This window comes from Arachis hypogaea, chromosome 19 (genome assembly GCF_003086295.3).
Source record: "Arachis hypogaea cultivar Tifrunner chromosome 19, arahy.Tifrunner.gnm2.J5K5, whole genome shotgun sequence".
In the NCBI taxonomy this organism is placed as follows: Eukaryota; Viridiplantae; Streptophyta; class Magnoliopsida; order Fabales; family Fabaceae; genus Arachis; species Arachis hypogaea.
In genome coordinates this window covers 80,638,584-80,646,072 of record NC_092054.1, presented here as the reverse complement: position 1 = coordinate 80,646,072, position 7,489 = coordinate 80,638,584, and the positions used below count along the sequence as shown (strand labels likewise).

The window sequence follows — 7,489 nt, the reverse complement described above, 5'->3', positions numbered from 1 at the left end:
TCGGCCATGATGGTTAAATCAATGGCCTTGCACTCTCTCTTTGGAATTTCTTCTGTATTGCTTGGGAGAGTACTAGGAGGAGTTTCAGTGACTCTTTTACTCACTGGCCCATTTGTGCCTCTAAATTCCTAATGGAGGACCGTATTTCATTCATGAAACTTACAGTAGCCTTAGATAGATCAGAGACTATATTTGCTAAGCTAGATGGATTCTGCTCAGAACTCTTTGTCTGTTGCTGAGTGGATGATGGAAAAGGCTTGCTATTGCTAAACCTATTTCTTCCACCATTGTTAAAGCCTTGTTGAGGCTTTTGTTGATCCTTCCATGAGAAATTTGGATGATTTCTTCATGAGAGATTATAGGTGTTTCCATAGGGTTCACCTATGTAATTCACCTCTACTATTGCAGGGTTCTCAGGATCATAAGCTTCTCCTTCAGATGATGCCTCTATAGTACTGTTGGATGATTCCTTCAATCCGTTCAGACTTTAAGAGATCATATTGACTTGCTGAGTCAATATTTTGTTCTGAGCCAATATGGCATTCAGAGTATCAATTTCAAGAACTCCCTTCCTCATTGGCGTCCCATTACTCACAGGATTCCTTTCAGAAGTGTACATGAACTGGTTATTTGCAACCATATCAATGAGTTCTTGAGCTTCTGCAGGCGTTTTCTTAAGGTGAATGGATCCACCTGCAGAGTGGTCCAATGACATCTTTGATAGCTCAGACAGACCATCATAGAATATATCCAGGATGGTCCATTCTGAAAGCATGTCAGAAGGACATTTTTTGGTCAGTTCCTTGTATCTCTCCCAAGCTTTATAGAGGGACTCACCTTCCTTTTGTTTGAAGGTTTGAACATCCATTCTAAGCTTGCTAAGCTTTTGAGGAGGAAAGAACTTGGCTAAGAAAGCCGTGACCAGCTTATCCCAAGAGTTCAGGCTATATTTAGGTTGAGAGTCCAACCATACTCTAGCTCTGTCTCTTAGAGCAAACAGGAAAAGCATAAGCCTGTAGACCTCAGGATCAACCCCATTGGTCTTAACAATATCACAGATCTGCAAGAATTCAGTTAAGAATTGAAAAGGATCTTCGGATGGAAGTCCATGAAACTTGCAGTTCTGTTGCATCAGAGAAACTAATTGAGGTTTAAGCTCAAAATTGTTTGCTCCAATGGCAGGGATTGAGATGCTTCTTCCATGTAAATTGGAATTTGGTGCAGTAAAGTCACCAAGCATCTTCCTTGCATTGTTATTATTTTCGGCCATGTCTCCTTCCTTTTTGAAAATTTCTGTCAGATTTTCTCCAGAGAGTTGAGCTTTAGCTTCCCTTAGCTTCCTCTTCAGAGTCCTTTCAGGTTCAGGATCGGCTTCAACAAGGATGTTCTTATCCTTGTTCCTGCTCATATGAAAAAGAAGAGAACACAAAAGAAAATATGGAATCCTCTATGTCACAGTATAGAGATTCTTTATGCAAGTATAAGAAGAGAAGAATGTAAGAAGGAGAAGAGGAAAATTCGAACACAGAGTGGGGGATGGGGTTCGAATTTTTTGGGTGGAGGAGAAGTGTTAGTAGATTAATAAATAAATAGAAGGAGGTGAGGAAGAGAAGAATTCGAAAATTTAAATAAAATAAAATAAAAATATTTTAAAATTAAAGTTAAAATTCGAAAATTAAAATTGAAATCAAAACAATTAGTTAATTAAAAAGGAAATTTGAGAAAGAGGGAAGGGATTTTCGAAAATTAGAGAGGGAGTTAGTTAGGTAGTTTTGAAAAAGATAAGAATCAAATAAAAAGTAAAGTGGTTAATTGAAAAAGATTTGAAAATCAAATTTGAAAAGATAAAAAGTTAGAAAAGATTTTGAAATTAAATTTTGAAAAAGATGTGATTGAAATTTAATTTGAAAAAGATTTGAAAAAGAATTTTAAAAAGATTTGATTTTGAAAATTAAAGTTGATTACTTGACTAACAAGAAACAAAAAGATTTGATTTTAAAATTTAAAGATTGAACCTTTCTTATTAGGCAAGTAACAAACTTAATATTTTTGAATCAATCACATTAATTATTAGCATTGAATTCGAAAATATGGAATAAAAATAAGAAAAAGATTTTGAAAATTCATTTGAAATTTTTGAAAATATGAAAGAAAAATTGAAAAATATTTGATTTTTGAAAAAGATAGAATTTTTTTAATTGAAAATTTGATTTGACTCATAAGAAACAACTAAATTTTAAAAAGTTTTGAAAAAGTCAACTCAAATTTTCGAAAATTTATGAGTGAAAAAGGGAAAGATATTTTTTTGATTTTTGAATTTTAATAAAGAAAGAGAAAAACATCAAAAAGACTCAATGCATGAAAACTTTGGATCAAAACACATGATGCATGCAAGAATACTTTGAATGTCAAGATGAACACCAAGAACACTTTGAATGTCAAGATGAACATCAAGACTTATTTTTGAAAAATTTTCAAGAAAAGAAAACATGCAAGACACCGATCTTAAAAATTTTTATTCTTTAGACATTAATAATTCAAGAATGCATATGAAAAACAAGGAAAGACACAAAACAAGAAAATATGAAGATCAAACAAGAAGACTGGCCAAGAACGACTTGAAGATCATGAAGAATGCAATGCATTAAATTTTCGAAAATAATTTTTTTTAGAAAATTAAAAAGATGCAATTGACACCAAACTTAAAACTTGACTCTAGACTCAAACAAGAAACACATAAATATTTTTGATTTTATGATTTTATAAATTTTTTTTTATTTTTCGAAAACCAATTGGGAAAAACGAAAAAGAGGAAAATAATTTTTTTGTATTTTTTGAAAATAGGAAATAAAAAGCTTAAAATTAAAATAAAATTACCTAATCTGAGCAACAAGATGAACCGTCAGTTGTCCAAACTCGAACAATCCCCGGCAACGGTGCCAAAAACTTGGTGTTGTTGCCGGACCAAAAACATGGCACTGTTGTTGCCGAAAATAAATGCGAAATTGTTGTTCCCTCCCCGGCAACGGCGCCAAAAACTTGGTATGCGAAATCGTGATCTTCAACAATGGATCCAATGGCTTGGTGCTCTCAAACGTGAATCACACTTAGTCACATTTCCGCACAACTAACCAGCAAGTGCACTGGGTCGTCCAAGTAATAAACCTTACGTGAGTAAGGGTCGATCCCACGGAGATTGTCGGCTTGAAGCAAGCTATGGTCACCGTGTAAATCTCAGTCAGGCGGATTAAGATAGTTATGGAGATTTGATAATTAAAACATAATTGAAATATAAACTAGGATAGAGATAATTATGTAATTCATTGGTGAGAATTTCAGATAAGCGTATAGAGATGCCTTTCATTCCTCTGAACCTCTGCTTTCCTGCTGTCTTCATCCAATCATTCCTACTCCTTTCCATGGCAAGCTTTGTGTAGGGCATCACCGTTGTCAATGGCTACATCCCATCCTCTCTGTGAAAATGGTCCAATGCGCTGTCACTGCATGGCTAATCATCTGTCGGTTCTCGATCATACTAGAATAGGATTTACTATCCTTTTGCGTCTGTCACTACGCCCATCACTCGCGAGTTTGAAGCTCGTCACAGCCATCCCTTCCCAGATCCTACTCGGAATACCACAGACAAGGTTTAGACTTTCCAGATCTCAAGAATGGCCGTCCATGGGTTCTAACTTATACCACGAAGATTCTAATATCTCGGACTCGGTCCTCTGTATTAGATATCTAAGAGATACTCATTCTAGCTTGTTTGCATGTAGAACGGAAGTGTTTGTCAGGCACGCGTTCATAGGTGAGAATGATGATGAGCGTCACATAATCATCACATTCATCATGTTCTTGGGTGCAAATGGATATCTTAGAAAAGGAATAAGCTTGAATTGAATAGAAAAACAGTAGTACTTTGTATTAATTCATGAGGAACAACAGAGCTCCACACCTTAATCTATGGAGTGTAGAAACTCTACCGTTGAAAATACATAAGTGATAAGGTCCAGGCATGGCCGAATGGCCAGCCCCCTAAACGTGATCAAAGGATCAAAAGATAATCCAAATATATCCAAAGATGTAAATACAATAGTAAAAAGTCCTATTTATGCTAAACTAGTTACTAGGGTTTACAGAAATGAGTAAATGATGCAGAAATCCACTTCCGGGACCCACTTGGTGTGTGCTTGGGCTGAGCAGTAACTTTACACATGTAGAGGCTTCTCTTGGAGTTGAATGCCAGTTTGTAACCTGTTTCTGGCGTTTAACTCCACTTTGCAACCTGTTTATGGCGTTTAACTCCAGAATGCAGCATGGAACTGGCGTTGAACGCCAGTTTGTGTCGTCTAAACTCGGGCAAAGTATGGACTATTAAATATTTCTGGAAATCCCTGGATGTCTATTTTCCAACGCAATTGAGAGCGCGCCATTTGGAGCTCTGTAGCTCCAGAAAATCCACTTTGAGTGTAGGGAGGTCAGAATCCAGCAGCATCTGCAGTCCTTCTTCAACCTCTGAATCTGATTTTTGCTCAAGTCCCTCAATTTCAGCTAGAAAATACCTGAAATCACAGAAAAATACACAAACTCATAGTAAAGTCCAGAAATGTGATTTTTATTTAAAACTAATAAAAATATACTAAAAAATAACTAAATTATACTGAAAACTATGTAAAAATAATGCCAAAAAATGTATAAAGTATCCGCTCATCAGTTATACCCGAGATCAACATACAACAATTCATGGGTTATTCCCGTAATCAATAATTATCAGTCCGTGGGTTTTTCCCGTATATAAAACAAATAACAATTTATAGATTTCCCCGAGATCAATGATCATTCAGTTCATGGGTACTTCCCGAATTTAACCAATTATTAGTTCTGGGTTTCCCCCGTAGTTAAACAACTAACAGTTCATGGAGTATTCCCGCCTTTTATCGTTTTTCATTATCCTTTCTCAATCTCAACAATCCACAAATCAATCTTCATTCTCTCTTTCCCTTTGAATCCTTAACACATCTTCTTAAACCTTTCTTAATTTTCTCAAGCATTTGTTCATGAAAATCTTAATTCTCATTTCAGTTCATAATCTCTACTTTAACAATCTTAATTCAAAACTAACTTTAGAACATTTTTTTAACCCTCTTCAAAAGACTTAAGTAGATCATATATTTTAAATTCACCAAATGCTTTTTGAAATATACTCCTCTCATTAAAATTAATCAAATAAAACTCTTCCAAGTTTACTAACTTTTCAAAGACTCAAAAATCATCTCTCTCCTTACTATTCAAATTCAAATATTATAATTTCTTTAAACTTCTAAAAATTAATCCTTTATTTCAAGCTTAAAATATAATTCTTTTCATATTGAATCAATCTCAAAACATAGTTTCTTTCTTAAATAGTTTAATTTTGAAACATAAACCTTTCTTTGGTAAATCGAATTTAAAATAGAAAAATTTTTTTCTTAACTACATAAAACTTAAATAATCATTTTCCAAATCCAAATCTTCTAAAATAACTTCTCAAATAAAACCTCAGATTTTATAAATTTCGGCAGCACCTCCCCTAAAACTCGGACCTAGCCACCCTTACAGGTTCCCTCTTTCTCAACAATTCAACAATCCTTTCTCAACAATTATCAAATACAAGATTCTCAAGCAACCAGGAAATCCACAATTCGCAATTCTCACATAATCCAACAATCCAATTTTCATCTCATCAATTCATAATTAAATTCATAAGTCATAGAATCCTTTCAAATTAAACTCAATCAATTCTCCATCCATTTATCAGCAACTATCATGACAGATTCTCAATAATTATCTCATCACAATTCAGTTTAAGAACTAACATTCTTTCATCAATTAAAATCAGAATTTCCATAAACCATTCTTTAAAAGTAAACCGGTTCAACTTCAAGAATTCATATCAATTACCCCAAACATCAACTCTTCATATTTCTTGTTATTTTTAAAGTTATTTAGTTATTAGCAAAGTTACCATTTTATTCTAAAAATCATACTTCAAGAAAATAGTTCAGTAACCAACCTTTAATCCTTCAACCGTCCTCAAAATCAACTCTAGTTAAACTTAAATCAACAATAATAACCAACTTGACATAATCGACTAAAATTGGAATTTCCAGCAATTCTAAAATAATAAAAAAAACCAATAACAATCACAGCCTCAAACCAAAGTAAATCTCATCAGTTAATTACTCACGACAACGAAGCCAGTCAATATCACAGCCATAACCCAAACTCAATTCACATCCGCATCCAATTTCAATCATAACTCAGAGCAATCACCACAACTAACTTTTTCAAATACATTTCATTCAAAAATTAACTCATCATATTTCAATTTAATAAATAACATTATCATTCACAGCCACACTTCAACCAATTTCAACCTGTCACAAGTCTATTTAACAGCCATTCCATTATATTAAAATTCCAATTCAATATCAAACAATTCAAAATAGTTCATCCAAGATCAGAATCTCAGCCAATTCATCACACAAAAAAAAATCAATCATTCAAAGTACAATTCACAATCGCATTTAATTTCACTTATAATTCAAAATCATCACAATGGCATCCAATTCGAATTCATAATTCAGAATAATCACAATAGTATCCAATTCTAGTCATAATTCACAATAATCACTATAGCTAACTGTTCTCAAACACCTTTCAGAAAATTCACGTCAATTAATCAATTCTTAACCATTATTAACTATTCGCAATTATCCAATTAACTTTATAGGCATTCTAAATTAAAAATGTTTAACTTTAAAAATTAATCCCCTACCTCAGTTAGATCCAGAAAATTAAACGTGACTCCAACTTCATTCTAACTCGCATCAACAACAACAGCAGCTCTAACAGTTTCCTGAGGACATCACAGTATCCCCTGTGATAGTTCTAGTAGTAAACAGGGAAAATAGAGTAGCAGCACTGAACAAAAACATAGGTTTCCTTAGTTAGAACAGGTGAAAGACATAGGAATAGGATAGAAGCAGAGCCAGGATTAAAGCTCACAGTCTCAAAAATGGAGGAATGGGAACCAAATCAATAGCTTCAAGGGTTGCTCTGATGGCAGCAGAGGCTCCAGCAGGGACGAGTTCCTCCGGCTCGTGCAGCGGCGCCGTTAGAGGACACAGAAGCAGCGGCGGTCTTCCCTGGACGACAGTGGCAGCACGATAGACCAGAGCAACGCGGCGGCAGCGAGCTTCGATCGTGGCAAGGGGCGGCATCGTTCCTCCTCGCACGGTTCTGGCAGCAGCTCGTGGATGGAGCGAGCGACGGCGGCACAGGGACGGTGGCGCGGCGACGAGGCGTGGGTCGATCTCTCCCTATTTCGAGAGCTCTCTCCTCGCTCAGATCTCCCCTCTTCTCTGCTAGCAACGGCGGCGACGGTGGCAGTGGCACCCACCGCGCCGCCTCCCTCTTCTCCCCCCTCTTCTTCCTCTGTCCCCCT

General features: G+C 35.4%; 1 non-coding gene across 1 annotated transcript; it reads left to right on the top strand.

Moving 5' to 3' along the window:
* Positions 1-769: 769 nt before the first annotated feature.
* Positions 770-877, top strand: LOC112782083 (small nucleolar RNA R71). The gene has a single exon (XR_003192823.1). It is a non-coding gene; the product is annotated as a small nucleolar RNA R71 (small nucleolar RNA).
* The last annotated feature ends 6,612 nt before the right edge of the window (positions 878-7,489 follow it).